The sequence below is a fragment of the Lynx canadensis genome, chromosome A2, assembly GCF_007474595.2.
Source record: "Lynx canadensis isolate LIC74 chromosome A2, mLynCan4.pri.v2, whole genome shotgun sequence".
In the NCBI taxonomy this organism is placed as follows: Eukaryota; Metazoa; Chordata; class Mammalia; order Carnivora; family Felidae; genus Lynx; species Lynx canadensis.
Window position 1 is genome coordinate 29,502,948 of NC_044304.2, and position 24,372 is coordinate 29,527,319.

General features: G+C 40.5%; 1 protein-coding gene across 2 annotated transcripts in view; it reads left to right on the top strand.

The window, feature by feature from the left end:
- The window catches only part of PTPRG (protein tyrosine phosphatase receptor type G), a 713,510-nt gene that overhangs the window by 428,619 nt on the left and 260,519 nt on the right, over window positions 1-24,372 (top strand). The window lies entirely within an intron of this gene.

Sequence of the window (24,372 nt, forward strand, 5' to 3'; positions counted from 1 at the left end):
TTTGAACATCTCGGACTTGGTTTATTTTGTTCCCTCTAACTATATTGTTTTCGAAGAAATTAAAATGAAAGTAAATAATTGTCATGTATCCTGTAGTCATTTGTCAGCATGGGGGAAATTACTTATCTGCCTTGCATACAGAGTCAGAGAAGAGATGTGGTTGAAGATTGCAGTGGGATTGGTTCTCAACTAGAGACCAACGTTCCCCACCCATGGGGACATTACGCATTGTCAGGGGACGTTTTTGGTTGTCGCTGTTAGGGCCAGTGGTATGCTACTGGAACCTAGTGAGTAGAGGCCAGGCATGCTGTTAAACATCCCATTCATAGCACAGCCCCCAAAGAATTACGCCACCCAAAATGTGGCTGTTAGGAGGCTTTGAAGTAGAGAAAGTGGTATGTTTAGCTGTAACTGACCTTCCTTCTTTTCCCCGTGTGGCATCATTGTAAGTACATTTGAATATTGAGGACTTTGTGCCTGAGAAGTCCTTCTATCCTCTTGTAGACTTTAGAGAGAAATGTACCTTGCCTGTTGGGTGAGAACATTGCTGGTCCCAGTTCCTTTGGGCTCCGCTGGGAGCTAAGTCACGACCTCAGATATTTATTTCAGCAGCTGCCTCAGTGCTCCAGCCCCGCAGGCTGAATTGTAAGCCTGTGGCCCGCAAGAATCGGGACCTGCTCCCTGAGGCTCAGTTGTAACAAACCCAACTTTGTAGGTTTTGCTGCCCACTCCCCCCCACTCCCCTCCAGGAATGCCTTGAGGTCACCTACAACAGCTTCCTACACATCCAGAAGTCAGACCTCCCCACGTTGTCCTGGCTGGAGTCCTGGACTTGGTCTTGGAATTCCTACACTTGAAAACATCCTAATAGAAAAATAAATGTCCTTGTAAAAATGAAATAAGAGCTCTTCAGTAGCCACCAATCATTACAGCTCAGTGTAAGTTAGGGAACAAAGTCGGAATCCGATTACATACAATGCCATGCTTAGGAGGTGAGACCCAATTTGGATCCTCCCATGCCCTCACCTCCTATATATATGCAGCTTTATTCCTTGCCTAGCAGCAAACTTTACTTGAGTGCCTTCTGTCATGTAAGCACTGGGTTATAAAGGTAAACCGGTAAGTCGGGACCCCTACCCTTAAGGTACTTACACTCTGGTAATGACACAGAAATTGAACAAGCGGTCACATAAGTAGCTGTGTGATAGCAGTTGGGATATTGTCTCTGAAGGAGAGGGATATTTTGTCATGAGCTATGGAAGGCTTCTAGACAGATATTTATTAAGCTACGAGGTATTTATTAAGTGATATTAATTAAGAGAGAAGAGATAAATTGGAGCTAGTCCATAGAACAGGGGCATGCAAAGGCCTAAGGCAGGAGATACTTGGTAAGTTGAAGGAATAAAGAGAGATCATTGCGGGTTTCGATATTCAGGATGGTGCCCCCCTCCAGATGTCCCCTCAGTAATCCCTGAAACCTAAGAATATATATATTACCTTATATGGCAAAAAGGATTTTGCAGATGTGATTAAGTATTCTTCAAGTGTAAAGGCTCACAACATTCCAGTGATTAAAACAGTGGTATGTCCTGTTCCCGTTCTTCCATGGCTACACAACTTTGTGTTATCTCTGCAACCACAGTTATCTATATCAGCTTCTACCCTCTCCTGCGCTTTCCCTTTGCACACTCTCATCCCCTGTTCTGTGATTGGTAACTTAAATAAAGGTTCATGTAACACTAATAGGATTGAATCATGCAGTGTTTCTACTAATAGCTGAAGTTGGAGTTAATGCAAAGAGAAATCTCCAGATAAAACCTCTGATAGCTCCATTAAAGTGGAGGTTCATTGCATACTTGTTGTGTAAGGTAATTAAAATCTTGTTTATTACAATAAGAGATCGCAGGAGTTGTTGATTCAGACTTATTGGTACTTTATGAGTTGGAGTCTTCAATAAGCTTAAATGATCCAAACTGATTATGTGTGCCCTTTCCAAGGAAACTCACAGCTGGTTCATTTCGGCACTGCTTAGAGCATCCCGGCAAGTGAATGGAAGAAAAGGCATTTTTCCTAATATACACCACGTACACATCACCATATGGTACAGGTCTGCAGTCCCTTAGCTGAAACCCTTGAGGCCAGATGTTTTAGAATGCAGGATTTTTTTCGGGAAAGGTATTACGGTACGCATGCTATACATATTACTGAGGACCCTAGTAGGGTCTGCCACTCTACTCCTTGAATGCGTTAATTTTTCTGGAGCGTGGAGGTGAATGAAATCTCAGTATTCTAAACGGCTCCAATCTCTTCACTTCGGGTTTTACCACCAAATTGGTTTTTGCACCCGAATCATAAGTAACTGTAATAACAAAACACCTTTGGTCTTGCAAGCTTTTGAGATTTCATCACCACTGATAACTTACGGGCCTGTGTTTTAAAAACTGGGTCCATAGCATTAGCACCACTGGTTTATGTTCCCAGGAGTGTGGGTTAGTTCCAGCCATGACACAGACACGTTGTCACCTTGGTGGGCCCAGTGAGTGCAGGAACGATCTGGTGTTGGTAAACGACATTCTTAGAGCTAAGTTTTGTTCAGGGAGCAAGAAGTTGCTTGTTTTAGGATGACCTTGCTCTGTGATCTCTTTCCCCCTTTAACATTCTGCCTGGGGGCTCTACCTTGACCTTCTCTTGTCTTCCCTCTGTCTGCCCAGCTTCCCTCTGCCTGCCTAGAGTCAGGCTCATGTTCTGCCTTTTATTTTGTGAAATGGATCTCGGTTCTTCCATCGTTCCTGTTACATCCTGGTTAGACGGTTCTCTTTCTGTTGGGCCCTCAGATGAACGTCCTAGGTGATGTGCATCGGCCTTCCTTCACCCAGGTGAGCTTGTGCACTTGTGACCCACACAGAGGCCTGCCACATTGTCACTCGCTACACTCCTGCAAACATGGCAGGATGCTACATGAGTCAGATGTGGGCCTGTCCACCAGAGGCTAAGTTCTCATATTGGTCCCTGGCTTCAGTAGTGTGATTTTCTGAATTTTTTTTTTTAATGTTTATTTTATTTTTGAGAGAAAGACAGACAGAGCGTGAGCAGGGGGAGGGGGGGAACAGAGAGAGAGGGAGACACAGGATCCAAAGCAGGCTCCAGGCGCTGAGCTGTCAGCAAAGAGACCAACGTGGGGGTTTGAAATCATGAACCATGAGATCGTGACCTGAGCCAAAGTCGGCACTTAACCGACTGAGCCACCCAGGTGCCCCAGTAGTATGACTTTCTAGAACACAGACTAAATGTTCACTTTGGCTCCTACTCCTTTATGTATCCCTTCTTTTCTGCTGGAAATAAATTTATACACAAAATGCCTTCTTGAAGAGGTATTTTAAATATTAGCATATTAAAGACATTTGAAGAGTCTTCCACTGAAGAAATGTACTTACCTTTATTTAACTCCATTTTCCCCCAGACTTTTATAAGCCCACTGTCCCACTCCTTCCTCAGTTTAAGTTAAGCAATTTGGTAACAATTCCCCCTTTTTTGGAAATGAGGTTTAAAATTTTCTCCTGTTCTCCTTTATTCCCTATTCCTGGTAAGAAATGGAATCCCATTCAAGTAAGTTTTTCCAGAAGACACTAATGGCAATTTTTATTTCTCTTATCTTAACAATTATAAAAACACCTTGGCTTGTTCATAAAACAATGGTTGTTATGAACCTGATAGTATCTTGCTTCGTCTGTCATTAGAGCTGTCATTAAAGGAAGATTGAGACATTTTCTTTTTTTCATTTTTTCTTTTTATTTATTTTGGGAGAGAGAGAGAGCAAGCAGAGGAGAGGCAGAGAGAGAGGGGAAGAGAATCCCAAGCAGCTTCGGTGCTGTGGGCGCAGAGCCCGACGCAGGGCTCAAACTCACAAACCATGAGATTGTGACTGGAGCCAAAGTCAAGAGTCAGACACTTAATCAGCTGAGCCACCCAGGCACCCAGAGACATTTTCTATGAAAAATAAGTTTTGCCACATCATGGTGATTCTTTCACCCTGCCTTGTACTTTACTGAAATTCCCGGAATTGTGCAGTTTCTCTGAAACATTGCTTTGTGCGTGGAGAGTCCTTTGTGGATGTGTTCCAGGCAGTGCCTGTTTTCCTCGCCACTCTTCCTCACGGAACATTGGAAGCGTCAAGGAGATTGTCCCTGGTTATCTGGTGTTTGCTGCTCCATGGTGTGGCCAGTCGGGTTTTTCTCTGTAGTGACTGCCATCAAATGGTGAGGGAATTGGTTAAAATTTAATGAATGACTTTATTGAAATACAGATTCCATTTCAGAGCAGAATGTTTCATCCTTTGCTGGTGAAATGCTTCATTTCCATCTGGCTGATCTTTTATGTATCTATCCTGTGTTAATTAAGAAGAACATGGGAGGAGGCCCCAGGACTTAGAGGATGCTCCGTGGAGAAGTGAATGCCTTGGTTGTACAAAGCCAGAGAACTGATTTGGCGAAGCAGAAAAGCCTTGCCCCTGGCGTGGTAAATGTCCATAATGTCTGACAGCCCTCATCACACACGGTCTTCTTTAGATGTGAACTTGGCTCGGGGCTGTTTGATGGTGTGTCAGTGACACATAGTGTGTTGATACCTGGTTGAATTGCCCTGAGAATCACAGAAAGGCAGAGGACCTCGCGAAAAGAAAACCCAGGTAAATTGGAGATAATTTCAACCTAGAAACTTGATGACTCCGGCGGAGCCCTCAGACAACCAAAAAGAAGGCTTGCGGTGTTGGTGCTGGTGGTTTTCATCATAATGATGATACTGTAGACACCATTTAGTAAGCATTACCTGTGTCAGCAACATTCTAGATATTCCCCCTTTAGTTTTCTCACCTGCCTTATGAGGGAGGTGCCCTTTCTGTGCTCTAAGTTGGGACAGCTGAGTTTCTGGAAAGGTAAGTGGCTTGGCTGAGATTTATTGTTAGGACTTCAGAATCTAGGCTCCAGTGTCTACAAAATCTTAACCAGCATTCCTTTTATTTGATAAATCATTTTCTCGTTGTTCTTGCCATTGCTTTAGGTTGTTTTTAGAATCACTGATGCAGTAGAAATAATTTTGTTGGAATCTTAACTGCTGTTTATTGGATTACAGGAAGGAAAAAGTATCAAAGGGCTTTAAATGTTCAGACATGGCTGAACCACTGGTAAAACATACAGAGAGGAAAGTGAGAGAAACAGGAAGTGCCATCAGCTCTTTGCCTAGAGGTATTGTAGAAAACACTGGATTTTGTGTGGATTGGCCACTTCTGTCTATTTTCAATCATGTAGGGCAGCACTTGTCTGATAGAAAACAGAATGGGAGCCATTCAGTGTACTTTGAAATTTTTGGCAACCACATTAAGAGAGGCAAAAAGAAACAAGTGATTTTATTTGACTTTACTAACTTACCTTATATAATTCATGTTATATAGTAATAATTGTTAGAAAATCAATTAATTTTAATTGATTTTAACAATCTATTATTGTTACCCTAATACATTATAATATTACTATTTCAACATGTAATCGATATAAAAAATTATTACGAAGCTATTCTACATTCTTTTTTTGGTACTTTCTTTGAAATCTGGTATGTATTTTACACTCAGACTGGCCAGTGATCATATGCTCAGGAACCACATGCATGTAGTGGCTCCTATGACTAAAACATGTACACTTAAGGGTTCCAGACCACACTAAGGGAGTTTATTTATTTTTTTAATTACACCCAACTTAGTTAGCATATGGTTTCAGTCAGCAGTGGTTTCAGGAGTAGATTCCTTAATGCCCCTTACCCATTTAACCCATCCCTCCTCCCACAACCCCTCCAGCAACCCTCTGTTCTCCATATTTAAAAGTCTCTTATCTTTTGTCTCCCTCCATGTTTTTATATTATTTTTGCTTCCCTTCCCCTATGTTCATCTGTTTTGTATGTTAAAGTCCTCATATGAGTGTGAAGTCCTATGATATTTGTCTTTCTCTGACTAATTTCACTTAGCATAATACCCTCTAGGTCCATCCACATAGTTGCAAATGGCAAGATTTCATTCTTTTTGATTGCCGAGTAATACTCCATTGTATGTATGCATATATATGTGTGTGTGTATATATATACATATATACACACACACACACACACACACACACACACACACACACCACATTTGGGCTCTTTCAATACTTTGGCTTTTGTTGATAGTGCTGCTATAAACATGGGGGTGCATGTGTCCCTTCGAAACAGCACACCTGTATCCCTTGGACAAATGCCTAGTAGTGCAATTGCTGGGTCGTAGGGTAGTTCTATTTTTAGTTTTTTGAGGAACCTCCATACTCTTTTCCAGAGTGGCTGCACCAGTTCGCATTCCCACCAGCAGTGCAAAAGAGGTCCTCTTTTTCCACATCCTCACCAACATCTGTCATTGCCTGAGTTGTTAATGTTTGCCATTCTGACAGGTGTGAGGTGGTATCTCATTGTGGTTTTGATTTGTATTTCCCTGATGATGAGTGATGTTGAGCATTTTTTCATGTGTTGGTTGGCCATCTGGATGTCTTCTTTGGAGAAGTGTCTATTCATGTCTTCTGCCCATTTCTTCACTGGATTATTTGTATTTTTGGTGTTGAGTTTGATATGTTCTTTATGCATTTTGGATACTAACCCTTTATCTGATATGTCATTTGGAAATATCTTCTCCCATTCCGTTGTTTGCCTTTTAGTTTTTCTGATTGTTTCCGTTGCTGTGCAGAAGCTTTTTATTTTGATGTAGTCCCAATAGTTCATTTTTACTTTTGTTGCCCTTGCCTCCGGAGACCAGTAAGAAGTTGCTGTGGCCAAGGTCAAAGAGGTTTTTGCCTGCTTTCTCCTTGAGGATTTTGATGGCTTCCTGTCTTACATTGAGGTCTTTCATCCATTTCGAGTTTATTTTTGTGTGTGGTGTAAGAAAGTGTGGTCCAGGATCATTTTTCTGCTTGTCGCTGTCCAGTTTTCCCAGCACCACTTGCTTAAGAGACTGTCTTCATTCCATTGGATATTCTTTCCTGCTTTGTCAAAGATCAGTTGGCCATAGGTTTCACACTAATGGAATTTAGACACTAAACTAGCCAAAGGACTTACAGAAATTTTAAAGAGGGACTTTTATGCTGAATTTGTAATAATTGTCACCTTTTTTTTCCTTTCCCAACCAAAAAATATGTACAATTCAGTTTTCTATTGGGATCTGACCTGGTTGTTGAAAGTCTTCACCTGGATGTGATTCAGGGTTTTCTGTTTCTGTTTCTTTTTCTGCTTCTTCTTCTTCTTCTTCTTCTTCTTCTTCTTCTTCTTCTTCTTCTTCTCTTTCTTCTTCTTCTTCTTTTTCTTCCCCTCCTCCTCCTCCTCCTCCTCTTCCACCTTCTTTTTTTATAAGCATTCAGTATTTCCCCCTTACTTATTTATTTATTTTTATAACATTTGTTCCCAGGGCTTTGAGGCTTTGAATACTATTTTTCTCAGAGTCTGTTTCCAAGCTGAGGAACTCAAATAACACTGGCTCAGGGAGACCTTTGTGCACTGAAGGTAGAGATCTCAGGCGGCCAGATCAGATGTATTGTAAGTTCAGGTCAGGAGGATTTATGGGCATAAGGCTCAGAAACATCGCCCCTGCACTTTTTTTTCCCCTGTCCTGTCAAATATTTGAGCAGGAAGGTTTCAAGCCATCTTAAATCTAAAGCTTTTAGCAAATTCTTTAGTGCCACCGCCACTCAGAAAGAACAGTGAAGAAGATTTATAAGGAACAGAAAGAAGTCAGGATTGAAAGAAAGTCTATTTCCTCACTCCCCTTTAAATCCCCAGCATGGAATTTCATAGTACCCCTCCACCCCCCATTTAATGGAAGGGAGAGGAAACTCCTAAAGCTTCCTTCCCCGGGTGCGTGGCCTGGCTCTGTGTTGAGCACAGATACCGCTCTGGGTACATTTACTGTGATATATGGAGACACCAGCTGGGCAAATTCACCAAAACCTTATTTTACTTAGAAATATGAATTTCATTTCTTGAATGTTTGAGGATGTCTTAGAAGACAGGGCTTTAAAACTCAGGTTAATACATGAAAGATATTTGGGTTAATGATAAAATGACTCCTAAACCCCAGCTCTTACTCTACGGATAGAGCTTCGATTTCTGAATCTCCCTGTTAAAACCTTTACTGCATCGGTTTATAAAGTTCAGTATTTCAGGGAATCTTCTTACTGTATTGCTTCAGGGTTCGCCATCCCCTGATTCAAGGAGGCTAGGGGTGAAAGAAAACTCATTCCGTGCTCTGCCATTTCTCAGCCTGGTTCTGCCTTTACAATTGCTCCTGTTTCTGTCTCTGTCTCTCTGTCTCTCTCTGTCATCACTGTATTTATTCACGTTTATGTGTTGGCAGAGTACCTGTGGGTTGAAGCATCATAACCATGTGTGGCAGCCCCTGGTACATTTTCTGGATTCTGTTAGTTGGTCTAAATGATCTGCACAAAAAGTGATCTGGGGTCAGATACGTTTAGGAAACGTTGCCTACTGTACCTTCCTCTTGTTGCTTGATAATGGGCCAACGTAGTAAAATTTTTGAGAGAAACTTGCTTGTAACCAGGAATCTCTGAAACTCAGTTGACCTTGGAACTGTTTTTTTTTTGTTTTTTGTTTTTTGTAACATCCTGAGAGGTTAATGATGAGAATTTTCTACATAGGGGAAATGCTGTCCCACGTAGTTCGGTGGGGAGTTCTTTTCCATACCTTGATGCTGTGTAAAATGTTTAAATTACGTTTTGACACTCATCTTTCATTTCTAAATTATCAGTGATGTTCATTCAGTTGCTTAATAGAGCCTTCTCTGTGTAGGACACAGAATGCCCTGGCCTCAAGTGGCTTTTGTTTTAGTAGGTGCTAAGGCCCTGAGGCAGAAGCTTGCCCTGCATGTTTGAGCAAGCAAAGGGCAGAGTGACAGTAATATAGTCTACAGAATAGTTGGGGTCCTGATGATACAAGGCCTGGTGGACCATGGGCAGCCCAGTCGCTTTTGCCCTGGCCAAGATAGAAAGCCCTTGGAATGTCCTCAGCAGAAAGTGGACGTTATCTGGCTTAGATTTTAGAAGGATCCTTCTGGCTACACATGGCCATAGGAAACACTTGTGGCCACTGAAGTCAGAAGATAATTATGATATTTCAGGAGAGGTGATGGTGGCTCGTGCCTGAATTCTGAATGAATTCTGAGTATTTTGAGGGAAGAGCATGCTAATTGAGGGAGCTAGGATAGGGATGCTTATCTCTTATGATAAGTTTATATTTCTTGGTTTTAGAAGATCACGGATAACTGACTACTCTGTATTATTTTATAGCATTTTCTTTCACTTTTTAAAATTCTTTTAAATTTTTGATTATGTAATATTTAGATTTTGTGTTGTACGTATTATATGCGAGTTTTGATTACATACTATTTGTTGTACATTAAAGAAGAATGTAACGTGGGGTGCCGGGGTGGCCCAGGCCTTGGTTAAGTGTCTGACCCTTGGTTTCAGCTTAGGTCATGATCTCACGGTTTCATGAGTTCGAGCCCCGCATCGGGCTCTGTGCTGACAGTGCGGAGCCTGCTTGGGATTCTCTCTCTCCCTCTCTCTCTGCACCCCTGCATCTGTCTCTCTCAAAATAAATAAATAAACTTAAAAAAGAAGAAGAACATAACATAGTGCAGTGATGAAACACAACAATAATGAAACAAACCCCCTTTCGGAAGGCTTACTCTGAGATAGTAGAGGTCAGTGCTTCCACCAGCACCTGGCACATTCTAAGAGCTTCCTTGATGTTAGCCATTATTATTGTATCCCGATCCTCCAGTTACATTGGACGGCACACTCCCAATTCATCAGTTTCTTTTCTTTTCTACTCTTCCCAGCCTGGTTCGAGCCATCACCAGGTCGGCCTTTGACCATTGCTATAGATTCCTGAGAGCTCTCTCTTGCCCCCAACAGTCCACTCATCTAGTGACCGGAGTGTTCTTCTAAATGCTTGCATCGCAATATGTTTTTCCTTTGTTTAAAAATCTTCCAGTGGTTTCTAGTCCCATGTTGAATAAATCCAAAGATCCTACTTGGCCCTATAAGGCCTTACTGGACGTGGCTCTCACTCTTCCCACCCCTCAAGCTCCCTACCTCATTTCCACCAGCTTTGTCCTCAGTCCAGAATGTTCTCTCCCCGATTATCCCTTCTCATGGCTCATTCCTTTCTAAATCCTACCCATTAATATATTCCATGCTCTCTCCTTTCAACTCAATCCCTTTCTTTCCTATTACCCAGCTTCATTTTCTTCATAGCAATCATCAGTTTTTGAAATTACTTATTGATTTGTTTACTTGTTTATGAACTCGCCTCCCCCCCCCCCACCCCCACACACTGCATGTCAACTGCTGGAGGAGAGGGGGGCCTGTCTGTCTTGTTCGCTGCTGAACCTCGGTTGCTGATGGACACAGTCCCCTAAAAGATGTAAGCAGTAATACCTATTAAGAAACCCCCATTCTCATAGTATATCTTCATTTTCTTGTCTCAGTGGTCTTAAAGGGTAAGGAGCTCTAAATCCTGAGAAGGAAAATATGTAATTCATTCATAAAAAGGACATTTAAAGCAGCAAATCCTCTCCTAAAACTACCTCTTGTCTTAAGGATGTGAAAGACCCAAATAAATTATTTACTCCCAAATAAACACATTCATCCTGTTGCCTCACGCTGTGAGGCTGAGGGTTAGTTGCAGTTTACAAAAATGATATTTTTAAGGTCTGTTCTTCCAGAGTATAGCTCTTATATTAACAACCATTACATCTACATATCAAGACAGATTGTTCCAATTAGTCAATGAGGTCCAGGTCTTTGAGAGCTGTTAATATGTACATGAGCAATTACAGTAGCAGAGTTAAAAGGCATGCCTTTGGGAATTTTAGATTGAGATTATCAGTTTCATTCATGAGCTAAGGCAGGGGCCCTGAGAATTATGTGCTGCATTTCTCTGCAGATTCATTCGCTGGAAGGTTCTCCAGTGCCTATACATGATAGTTTATGAAGTTGCCAGATTCCTCTCTTCTGTCCAGCCCTCACCCCACCCCAGACCAGTGCCTGCCTCTGTAATCATAGAGAACCAGGCATTGTGATAAGCGTTTGGGAACTTCAGTGTGAACAAAATTCATAAGCCCCGTGACTTCATGACCCCTTAAGAGACCAGCAGGGTGAATCTTAACCAGAAGTTACTTCAAAATCAAGCGAGCATTTAAAAATTTTTTTCTAAACTCAAATTTATGTGATTTTCACTTGTTCCTTATTATTGGTGAATAGAAACAAAACACAACAAAAACACTCAATTATCAGCCTGTTTTTCCACATTCAAATAAAATGCCCTGTATTTTTAACATGAACACTGTGCCTCTCCACTGTGCTTAGTCTTGCTATTTCCTTTCCAGAGTTTACTAGAATTTCGTGATTTAGGCAGGAACTGGATTTGGAGTCAAATACTAGATGATTTGTAGACTCTGGGGAATGTCCCCCTCTTTCCAGTAGACCAGTCTCGTTGAATGACTGAGGCTAACCGAGTCAGTGTCAAATGTGCCTGAAATTCTTCCCTTTTAGTTAAGGTATTGCTGCCTCTTCAAATGCTAATATGAGGGAAAGAGCAAAATATAAGAGTTCCTATCTTTGTTGAACACATTAATAAAACTCATCAGATCCACTCCTCACTTGGAGTAAGAGGGATCGGAAATAGACTCTGAGGGGACACAGTGGGCTGGACGAGACACTTCCCAAGGAAGAAGGAGGCCCCAGATACAGGGTGAATGGATTGAGGAGAGGAAGCATCAGATCTCAAAGACATACTGGGTTTATCCATGTTGGTACATGAGCATGCCTCATCTGGAGAGCAGATGATTGGAATGAACAACGGTGTGCAGATAGAGTGTGATCATGGGTCTTGATAGTTTTAAAGGGATTCTCATGGAAAAAGGAATCCCTTAGTCTTTGGAGGCCCAAAGTAGAACCAGGAACTACAGAAGCAGACTCCAGTGAAGAAGCTGGTTACAGCTAGGTCATATCACCCAAGCCACAAAATTCAGAAGAGATTTTCAAAATCACATTCCCTCAGTCCCTCTGGGGACCTCCTGGATTTGGTGTTGAGAAGTTAAAGATCCCCCCCCCCCCCCCCCCCCCCCATAGTCCTTCTATGAAAACAACTCCTGGGATAATAATGATAGGTAAATTCTTCAACAGGTTCTGACTTCATGTACTTAGAGCACTCTATACATATCGTATCATTTCATCAAAACATATTCGAAACACCTGTCCATAAAAACAGCAGTTAATAATCAGTATCTTTTCCTCTCAGATGAGAAAACTAATGTAAGAGAGTTACTGTGATCGAAATCTCAGTAAAGCCGTATACTGTCTTTTAAGGAGCTTAGGAGTCTGTGTTCAAGTGATGACAGAATGATCCCTGTTACCATTTTGATCTACTTCCTTCCAATATTGGATGGGGGGCCGGGGGCGGATAAAAGTATAGTCAGTATCAAAGTGAATCATAGCACGCTTCGTCACTTCACATGTTATGAATATTTTCCATGTTTTGAAAGATTCTTCACTCCTGCAAAAATGAAATCAAAATCAAATTTTCTTACTTGAACCTTGCTGCGTTCTACAAATTTTTCACAATTAGCAGATTTTACTTTAAGATCAGGGAAGAAAATAACAGAACAGTGAGTAAATTAATGTCATTTCTGAGACCTTATTTTTTACAAGCAGAAGAAAATACAAAGGCAGCATATGAAAACGTACAGAATAATTTTTTCTGAAATCGCAAAAGTTGCATAGTCTTTTGATTATCAAAGTAATATATGTTCATTATAAAATGATTCAGACATTATATGAGCGAAGAAGAAAGGATGTGTTTTTTTTGCAAATACAGAACACTCCTTGGAAATGCCACTATGTGCTACGTAGTTTTATAGGCTCATTCCCACTTACTAGATGATGGAAGTCTTCCATTGTCAGTAAGTAACTGTCTACATCATGATATTTAAATGCCGCGTAGCTTAGGCTCTGAGCCAGATTCCTGGAGTTCAAATCTCATCACTGCCATTTGTGAGTTCTGTGACTTTGGGCATCTCTTTAACCTCTTCCTATATCTGTAAACTGTCATTTAATACTCATTTCTACCTCATGAGCGTTTTTGGAGGATCTAGAAATACAGTATTTATAAAGTACCTCATTTAGTATCATGTAGTATATCAATTGATAAATTTTTGCTTCTCTTTCTGATATGGATGTGACATAATTTATTTTAGCAATGCTTCATTGATGAACGTTTTGGCTCTTTCCATTTTTCCCTGCTATAACCATCACAGCTCTGTAGAGCATACATTTGGGATAAACTGAGGTTCTCTGGGGACCAGCCCTATGACATGAGGTGAAAGGTAGGTATTGTCAAAATGCTTTTTGGCTTATTGATATTTGGGAATATAAACTAACATTAGTCAGAACTTCCAGCTTTTTCAAAAGAAGCTGGAAATCTGTGTTTGCAAAAGCCAAAAATCTCTGTATTCATTTGCATACTGCATCCTTAATGTAAAATACACTGTTCTGGCTTTCACAATTTATTGGTGGTGTAGAACTGGTGATCAGTTAGGGTTTCATATCCAGGGTGCTTAATCTCAAAGCTAAAGTTTTTTGTGTTACAGTTCATTGTGTCTGCCTTTACCTTCATGAACTAAGAATGTTCAGGATGGTATACAAAGTCAGGTTATTATTATATGATAATATAATTTGGTGGCTTTACATATAAATTCTGAAACTGTCTATAATATTAATAACAGGATGTAAGTTCCTAATATGGGACTAATAAACCTCCCAAAATTACATTTAACATTTTGTCTATTTAAGTGTCTTTTGTTTTTCTTCTCTCTCTCTCTTTTTTTATCTAGTGCTACATTCAGATTCTGGTATTATTTTCTTTTCTTCCCTGAATCCCCCTCCAAAATGGTAAAGAACCTGGGAAGAAAGGAACCATTTTTTTTTTCTACAGAACTAATTTGTCTTTTACTTTCTAATGTACAGAATATATGAAAGTTTACATAAAATTTCATTCATAACCTCATTACCAGTCTCATGAATTTTCTAGAGTCCTGAAACTCACTGTGAAGGCTGATGTAAGTGTCTTTTCTCCCAGCCTCAATGGGCATGGACCATCGCTGTCTTGTTAATTTCCATAACCTCAGTGCCAAGCGCAGAACCTTGTATGTTGCTGGTGACCTATTTAAATTTCTTGAAAAATAAAATAATGCATCCGCTACTCTCTATGTTAGTTAATTTAGACCTATAAGGAGATTTTGAGCTTAGGTTCACAAGAACCAGCTCATAAAATGTCTCTATCTTTTAGTGAAATCTAGTCCTAGGACCAGTGGCTGGCACACCAGAATCAGTATTGATGGGCATTTTGTTTTGACATACTGACTGGCAGGCACAATGCTTGTCACCTTCTCTTGGCTCAGGAGAGGGTGGAAAGTTCAGCAGGTCTAACCCAACAGGCTTTGTTCCATTTAAGTAGCTTACAGTGTGAACGATGGAGGTGGAGATGAGAGCTGGCAGGGAGCTGAGATTTGAATAGGACCTTCAATTTATTTGACATGTCTAATGATCTTATGAATGGGGATGGAACCCTGGTTTTGGGTGATTGGTAGAAAGATTGGCTTCAGGATTGATAGAGTCTTGGGTGGATTAGTAAATCGATTTGCTAAGAGCTAGAATGATACACCTTTTGGGTCTGAAATTCACCCCAGCAACTGCTTAAGATAACAAACCTAGTGGCAGTAGCTTTTCAAAGGTATTTTCACATAAGCCGTAAGTGGCTTTTCTGTAGAACTATTATTTCTACCGAAATAAAAGCTATTATTTTTGTTCATAAAAATAGGTAATTGATTGCTTGGTAATATATTATCTGAAGCCTTTTATTTTTCTTGGCTGTTCTTTTTAAAAAAATTGTTCTTCAGCCTTCTTATTGCGTGTTTATTAAAATAATATGATAAGTAAGTTCAAAACAAAACTATCTCATTACTGAGGAAGATGCTCCACTAATTAATTAAATTTGACCTCAAAAGGCTGCAGCTTAACTTTACTGCTACATGTTTGTGGTTTAAATTACCTGTTGTAAATAGTTTGGTAAAACAGAAAAAACCAATAACAATGCCTGTTTTCTATTCAGTAAATTGCACTTCTCTGTTACATTTACACATAATTCTGAATCAACCTCAGATATGAATATATTACCAAGCAGATATTAAGGTTTTTACCTTCATATCCCATCAGGAAATGAGAAATTTTCCTCTGCTAACGATGGAATTGATCAAAATCAGCTATGATAACATTCACCTCAACTGTCCTTTAGTGCTACTAATATAAATGTATATTTTTCCCGTGTGTAGCCATTTGGAAATTTTAGCCAGACCTCCTCTCCCCACCCCACCTCCGGTCTCTTCCAGTTCTCTTTACATCTTCGTGCTGGGATTTCCCTAGCCATTTTTCTTTTTGTTTTTTTTTCTTTTTAATATTTATTTTTTTAGTAATCTCTACCCCCAACGTGGAGCTCAGAGTCAAGACTCTGAGATGAAGAGTCGCATGCTTTTCTGACTAAGCCAGCCAGGACGCCCCATCCAGTAATAATTTTCCTTTAAAGTTATTAGTAAGGGCTCCATCTAGTTCAGAATATTTCTGATTTGTTATGCATTTCTCCAAGTATTGTTTTTGAATACGTATTACTTTCCTCTCTCATCATTATCCTTGTTTACTTATATACACAAATAAACAAAAAACCAAAAAATCATTTCTAAGCCAAGTTACCAAAAATGACTAAAATTTCTGAATTTTAGATGGCACAAAAATCTGCCTTTTTTAACTGATACCGAAACTGACTGTTCTGAGATCCCAGGGCCACTTGGGCAATGCCAAGTCTTGAATATGAAGAAGTTAAAATCTACTTTCCTGGTCTGTGGTAAACATTAAAGAATATACTGGTTATCGTTGTGTCTTAGAACATACTAGAACCTGGGCGCCTGACTGGCTCAGTCAGTAGAGCATGTGACTCTCGATCTCAGGGTTGTGAGTTTGAGCGCCACATTGGGTATAGAGATTACTTAAAGATAAAATGTTAAAAAAAAAAAAAGAGAGAGAGAGAGCATACTAGAACCTGGATAAATGTAAGGTTTATCAAAAATACAGACAAGATTACAAGATACCATGCAATAATCCTTCAATAACAGTGTTATTAACCACATTCCTATTGGGAAATGCTTGAATCCTCTGTGAAGAGTTTATCTTAGGACATACCATAATTGTCTTCTCAGGCATGAGGAGGTTCAAAGAAGTCTAAGTGTAGTCATTACTGAAAAGACAAAGGAAGCAAGACTGTTAAGAGAGAGTCTGTTCAATGTTTTACCAACCCTTTCTCGACATTGTCTTTCATCGTTTTCCAAGTCCTTTGTGCCTTAATTCAGTACTTTGATTTAACTGAACCTGGTGGTAGTAATGAATGAATTTCTTTTTCTATCAAGACACTGTTACTGATCCCCCATCACCATCTTTCCATGACATCGTCTGTTTTGGCAAAAAACTGTAACGAAAGTGCACTACTTTATCTTTGTGGTGTGTTTACTAGATGAAAGTTTTGGAACTTACAGTTTGTTTGTTTGTTTGTTTGAATGCCAGGCAACTTCAAAAGCACATTTGGCTCTGTTTCTGTCATGAACCACTTTTGATTTCCCATTCCATCAAACTTAGGTGGCCTGCACCACCTGCATTTCAGCAGATGGGGTGGAAGGTGGATTCAAATCTGAGCTGAGCTGAGTTTCATTAGCTGTGTGTGGATTTTCCAGTCTACCCACTTCTCTGGAGTCTTTCTGGCATCTCCCCGCCTGTTACCTTTTACATCAAATGGGTATTTGAAGAAAGAAAGTAAACATTTTTGGATGCAAGTCTTCTTGAACCCCAGCTGCATTATCTAATAAAAACTGATCGGTTAATGAATGAATTTAAACTGAGTAGATCTGATAAATGCTTTATGCTCGAATTCTTACTGGGGTTAGGATCATGAATTAGGCTTCGCTCTGTGGAGGATTTTTTGACATGAGATTTTCCTACTTGCCGGTATCAGGTGATGAGAACTTATTTGTGACAATTTCAGCAATTATTGGCCTTTAAACATGGGTTGCTATCTTTGTCTTAAGACCTACACCTAGAACACTTTCTTATTATTAGTACGAAAGTGATCTTCCTGGGAGTGTGAAAGTCATGCTTGTGACCCCAGTTAGGAGGAAGATGTTTATGTAATAGACTGGGAGTTAGACCAGAAGGTTTTGGTATGTGGGCAGCGAAGCCGGAGTTAGATGCTGTAGCAGGCAGTGGGATGAAGCACTAAAAATTTTTAATATGTGGTGTCTTAGCTGTCACTACCCACCTCTGTACTTAAGGGAAGAACGTATTTAAAAAAAAAATTATAGGTCTGAATGCATATATATAGCAGCACACATATTCCTGATGCAGATGTACTAATGTTACGGGGAACTTTGCTTTTATGTTTTGCTTTGCCCTTCAAGAATTTAGTTTCGCAGCCTTGGCAGAAGCCCTGGGAAGTACTTGCAGCATGTGCGGTGCTTGGTTTTCTTCTTCCTACAGTTATTTTTTAGGAATTCTCAATTCCGTATGATGGAAAACCATGTTTTCTAGTTCTATTAATGACGTTTTTTCCTATATTACGGTAACCAAACTTTCATGTATTATGTTTGCATTGGGATGATTTGGTTTTAAATTACTGGGACTTCAAAAGGGAGCCAACAGTTTTATTTTCTTGACAAATGTAAAATGTAGCCATTCTGGCGTAATTTTTTTTCCCCTTTGAATTCTTTTCCAATGACCTCACTTATTCTAAAGTTTTTCTCCTCTAGGGTCTACGCATCCTTAGAAATCAAGTTTCAGAACAATGTTCTTTTGAACAGTGTAAAAATTATCCATGTTTTAGCATGAGAGCACAATAAAACTAATCTGATTAGAAACATAGTTGGGATAGGCTATTAAGAATCTTCAGGGATAACCTAATTAATTTTTATCCGAGTTATAAGAGAAAACCTCAAGCATTGTCTTCCTTAAGTATTGGCTTTTAAAAGGCAAAACCGGGGCGCCTGGGTGGCGCAGTCGGTTAAGCGTCCGACTTCAGCCAGGTCACGATCTCGCGGTCCGTGAGTTCGAGCCCCGCGTCAGGCTCCGGGCTGATGGCTCGGAGTCTGGAGCCTGTTTCCGATTCTGTGTCTCCCTCTCACTCTGCCCCTCCCCCGTTCATGCTCTGTCTCTCTCTGTCCCAAAAATAAATAAACATTGAAAAAAAAAAATTTTTAAAAAAATAAAAGGCAAAACCATTTTTATATCCTTTCTCATATTTTACCGATATATTTATAATCACAGGTTTTTCAAAAGGTTAATAGAAATTGCAATGCTGTATTGTCACAGTGCTTCAATGATTCCTTTTTCAATAGGGTATGTTATTAAAGAAAAAAACTGATTTTGCTACTCATGCATTAAAGACTGCAATGATATCTGTCTTAAGGCTTGGTAATCAATGGTGTAAGTGAGGCCGGTTTATTTCTCATAGATTTACCAGCGTCACTGCCTAAATAGCCATAATGGAATTGATCTGTTAGGCTGAAGCAGCTTTTATCACATACAAGGGTTTGATGATGACTGTGTTAAACATTGGCCTTTGATTAGCACAGTCTTTCTTAGAATCAGAGGTTTCAGAAACTTCATACTCAGAAGATTGAAAAGGCAATACTTTTGACATTAATGTTTCTTTTTTACATTAACTACCTGTCTGTATCTTTTCCTTCTTAGACAAGTCCTTATCTTGTATGTATCTTTTCTGTAGCTCAGGAGGGTGTTATGGTTTCCAGCCGTACGCCCTCTGTGTTCATCTCAGAGGCACAGAGAACGATGTGGTGAGGAAGCGCCAAAGATGCGAACTCGGACATGGGCCTGGGTTTGAATGGCGGCCCCTTCCCACCTGCCTGTTTGACCTGGACACAAACCTTGACTTCTGCAAGTCTCAGTTTTCTCATCTTCAAAATGGGAATGAAAGTACTGGGAAGATTGTTGTGTAAAACGGAGCAAAGTGTGTGTTGATGGTACTTGGCAGTGGGCCTGACAGACAAATAAATAATAGTGATTGTTACTAGTATCTTCTCTTACTATTCCTAGTACTGAGTCGACATAAGACAGCCACAGCAAGCATTGAGAGTCAGCATGGGTGTTGCATTCCCTTGAGGAAAATTTAAATTCTGGGGTAGTTTTCCTTTTATCATAGTGTTTTCCGCCAGGAGCTATTTAACAGGGTGAATTGGGGATGAAGCTTATTCTATTCATCCCAAATGGGTTTTCTGCAAAATATTAAAAAGTCACTAATTAATAGGGCAGAGAAGACCTACCTTCTGGGCAGATCTAGCCCCGAAGTGCCTCTGGGCAGATCTAGCCCCGAAGTGCCTCGTGAGGGCGAGGATGTCTGTGTACCCTCCAGAGCCCTCACTGTCACAGAACAGTCCCTTAAGCCGGCCTGTACTTTATCCTGATTCTGGTCGTAGAAGGTGACTGACGGCTTCACCTCAGAGCCACAGCAATTCTATTGCCACCCGTACCCCTCTCCTGGGAAATGCAGTTCTCACCCACTGGGCTTGTGTCAGAGTGTATCAGCTCCTCAGACACCCATTCAGCAGACAGTCTTAGATGTTCAGGATCTTTGCTGCAAGCCAATGCCTGCCTAAAAATAATTTGTTCCTTACCTGAGAAGGCCTCTATGCCATGCTAAATCTAATTTCTCCAAACATTTTCAAGTGCCAATTCATATTTTAAGCCAAGCATCTGACAAAAATTTACCTGTAGGCTAGCTTAATCTGATTTTAACCTAGTCAGAGGCCTAGCCAAAGAAATAAACTTGACTTTGTGAGCACAGATTTCCAAATCTGTCAAAAGAAAAAAAAAAAAAAAGAAAAGAAAAAAAGTGCCCCACAGCCAATGTGATTTAAAAAAAAAAAAAAAACAAAAACACAAAGGATTTGCTAAATGATCGCCCGGGGAGTGTGTGTGTGTGTGTCTATAGGACAAGGCCAGGGGTTAGAAGACAGGCACATTTTTGTGTTTCAGTAAGTAATTTTCCTTGTTATAATAAAAAATCACATCCCTTGTTGGAAATCTGGTTGGTGCCCAAATGCTCCGGGCAAGTGTTTGCAACTCGTGATTATTTATTCCCCAGATCTTTTTAGATGTGCTATGTGTGAATCAGCTCAGCCTGCATTTAAGGCTTGAAAAATGTTCTTTAGGATTCCTTAGTATCAAAGCATCCATTAATTACTGAAAGGATAAGACAGTGGCTTACTGGAAGTCAGAATCTGCATGGCTCTTTGTTCTGAGTGGGAGAAAAGGAGTCCTCCGTAGAAAGGAGAACCACTTTTAACGATACCCTTTTAATATCCTGTTGAAAAATATGCTTTTTTTTTATTATGAGAGTTCTTTCAAAGTGATCTTTTTTCTGGTGACATCCACATTATACTGGAAAATATTCTTGTGTTTCTGGCAGTGATACACTAATTACTGCCTATACATTTTTAATAGTTTAATCTGTCATATTCTAGGAGAGAAGTGATTCTGATTCCAAACAAAACCGAAATGCATGACCAACCACATTATGAAATATGTGGTTTCATTAAATCCTGTTGTTAATTCAGTCAGAAGAAAATTATTTAGTTCAAACAGAGGAACAGGAGTGCCGAGGTATTACGATTGCATTTCCAAATGTGCACGTATCTTACTATTTGTAGTCAGACCTCACCACCATATTATATTACGTTGCCTAGTAGCCATCAAAAAAAGGAAGTCGTGTCACAATTTGAAATCAGAACGTTGTCATACGCTATGGCTTTGTTTGCACAAAATGAGAGCTTATTGTAAATATAGAGTGTCTCACGGAACTCAAGAGCACTGCTGTGGCAAGAAGGGGGCTAGAAAGTGGCCAGATTTGTTGTTGTTGTTGTTGTTGTTGTTGTTGTTGTTGTTGTTGTTGTTTTACATCCTTAGTTTCTGTTTGTGCTTTCCTGGTTTCTTCTTTTGTATCTTCTGACGTAAATCTTCTCAGTCAGTGTGTTACATACCGGTTCCAGAGACTTCTTAAGTTCATCAATTAGAGGTTGATACTGGCAGTCCCTAAGGCCAAAGACCCAGGAAAGAGAAACTAATTGGTCCAGTTGGCTCAGGTAGTTCATACCTGGTCCAGTTGGCTCTGTCCGTGGAATACCGAACAATATGGCAGACCTAGGTCTATCCTGTGATCCCTGTGTGGATGTTTCCAGAGAAAAGGGGGCCGGCAGAGTCCCTGTAGTGTCCCCTCTCTCATACGTTAAGAATTTTTTCATTTTTTCCTCTGAAAGATGATGTGCATCTGGGCCGGCAGCAGATCTTGAGGGGTGGTCTTGCAGAACTCTCTATGTATCATCTAGACATGGCTTAGCAAGCATGACTGACACAGGTCTGAGTTAGAGTTTATCTGGAGACACTTCATTCTCCCATTTTCACATGCTTCACGTGTGCCGCCTAGAACCAAAGAGAAGGGTGTCTATTATTTAAAGCTGGGCTTATTATCAAAAGGTGACCAGGGGTGTCCTAGCTACCATTCACATTCCCAGCACGCTCTGAAAAACTGCTAAAACACTAGGTATTATTTATGAACAAGTCAAAATAGCAGCATGTCCTCTGAAGGGATGCCTGGGTTATTTATTTATTAATTTATCCCATCTCCGTTGGAAAACTTACCATCTGGATGCTGTCCACATTTAAAAAATACATAAATTAAAATCCCAGGCAAGTTGACTATAATGTGAATGACCTTCAAACCCCCTCTTATCCCAGACAGCCGTTTCCTATTCTGATGGCACAGAAAGGGGGGAGGAAAAAGGCAAAATGCATGCACATAGACATATCTGCTCCTCTTTACTCGGTGAGATCAGGTCTTCCTTCATAAGACCTTGCATTTACTTTAACCTTTGTATTATAGGAGATGATAACATGTGAGTAATGAATGCGAGTGTGAGGTTCACGTTCCTAAAATAACACAGTGCATTTCCTCTTGCCCAGCCACCTTCCACCTGTCGGAAGGCATTGTCCAATCTGATTTTCCAACTTGCATTTTCTAGCTCTGCTTGAATGACTTCATAAATTGCTTTCGTGATTACCCTTATGTTGTGTTAAAGGATATGGGTTAGATGGGTAAACACATTGTTTACAATTTGCCTCTATCATTTGTATCTTCGGAGTTATTCAAGTTTTAAATTACATGAGGCTTTTAGGGAAATCATGTGTATCTGAACACAGGTTTAACTTCTATGCAGGTACATGTTTTATGTAGACACACAGTTCTAAAATGGTGGAAACATTTTCCCTTTTTTTTAATGTAAGTGACTTTCTGTACTTCTTTTACTTAAGTCTGCTTTGGCACATTATCAAAAAATAGTTTATTAAAAAATGTTTTTGTTGTTATTGAGAGTTATGTAGTAACCTAATGTCACCCTGTCAGAATCCTCATGGATTGATTGCTTGTGAAAACAGTCTAATTGAGATAGTGCTTTAGGGAATTCAAGGTAGGTAGGAGGATAAAATATACATAAGACTAATTAGTGTTTTTTAATAGATGGCACAACATTTCTATAAATTAAAACTTTCAGCCTGGGGATTTATTGTACAATTGTGGTTAAATGGGTATTAGTCAGTGTGAGCATTTTCATAATTACGGGTAAAAGGAATCAAGCTTTTACTGGAAATGCCATCATTGATCAATCAGTTGACTTTCAAATGAGTATTGAGGAGGAGTGGTGGGGGTTTCATAAATCATAAAGGCCAGTTTGGGATGGGAGGTGAACTCATGAGCGGTTAATGAACAGCAAACAGTATGAAGACTGTTGAGTTGCACACAAATCCAAGAATATGACATGAGTGTCTGTAATGGGATTAGTGGTGCAACCATCTGAACAAGACAGGAGATGGTCGCTGACTTCATTCAGGGTGAAGGTTGAGTCAGCTCTGGAATGGGGCGGGAATTTAGACTGACCTGCGCTGATTCTATGCCGGTCTGTGTGTTGGGTGAACAAAATGGAACTAATGGCCTACTAGCAGTCAGAGGGCAACAGGTGAGCTACAGGCTGTGGGGAGAAAAGCGAGATGAGTGGTTTCTCTGGCCTGGAAGTTCAGGGATGACTTCTGGACAGGAGTTACAGGCTCCCTGAAATCTCAAGAATATGGAGGAGTTGGATGGGGGAACCTGCAGAATGAGGTGTTTCAGGCAAAGGGAACAGCACATCAGGACCCAGAGAATAGGGAGAGAATGGTACATTTGAGGGAGAAGTCCAGGATAGCTAATGGACAGAGTGAAAGCATAAGAGGGAAGACTCGAGATGTCAACAGTCAGGAGTCTGTGTTTTATCCTAAGAGAAATGAGAATCCCTTAAAGTGTCCTGAGGAGGGAGAGCATCTGTTAGGTCGTGACCGGGGCTGTGGCATGGATGGTGGAATGGATTGAGGAAGCCTGCAGCCTGAGATCACCTTGGGAGGCTCCTAAAGTAATACAGGTAAGCAGTGATGGTTTCTTACCTAGATGTGATTGGAGACAGGGGTCAGGGAAAGAAGTAGACTGCTTTGAAGGATGTTTGGGACAAGAGACTGACAAGACTTGGTGCTGGATGTGAAGAGAAGACAGAGAGATGACATCAAGGGTTTTGGTTTGCATAAGTGGATCCAAGGTAGTGGTCCATTGAGACAGCGTGCCCTGCGGAAGGGGCAGGATTCATTCTGTTTTAGACGTACCGGGGCATATCCAATGGAAGAGGTCTAAGAAACCGATCAGTTAATTGGTGACAAGTCAGAACTGGAAGTAAAGATTCAAGAAGCATTCGCGTGCCTACACTAATTAATGCCTTAGTGCCAATGAAAGTGGCCAGGAACACTTGGGTTGGGTGAAAACTGCTCGTCCTGAGCCATGAGTGACACAAGCCTTTAGGAGACAGTCGGAGAGGAGGGCCCTGTTGAGAAGACTGAGGTGGAATCGTCAGAGACGTCGAAGGGAAACCTGTGTTCGCAAGGGCAAGGGACACATTTGTTTTGAGAAATGCAGGAGGACCCAACAGTATCAGGTGTTTTCTTCAAAGTCACATGGGGATACGGGCTGCGATGGAATTCAGCTACAAGAAAGCTTATTGGTGACCATTCCCCAAGCAGTTGCTTTAGATTTAATCAGTATGGGTTT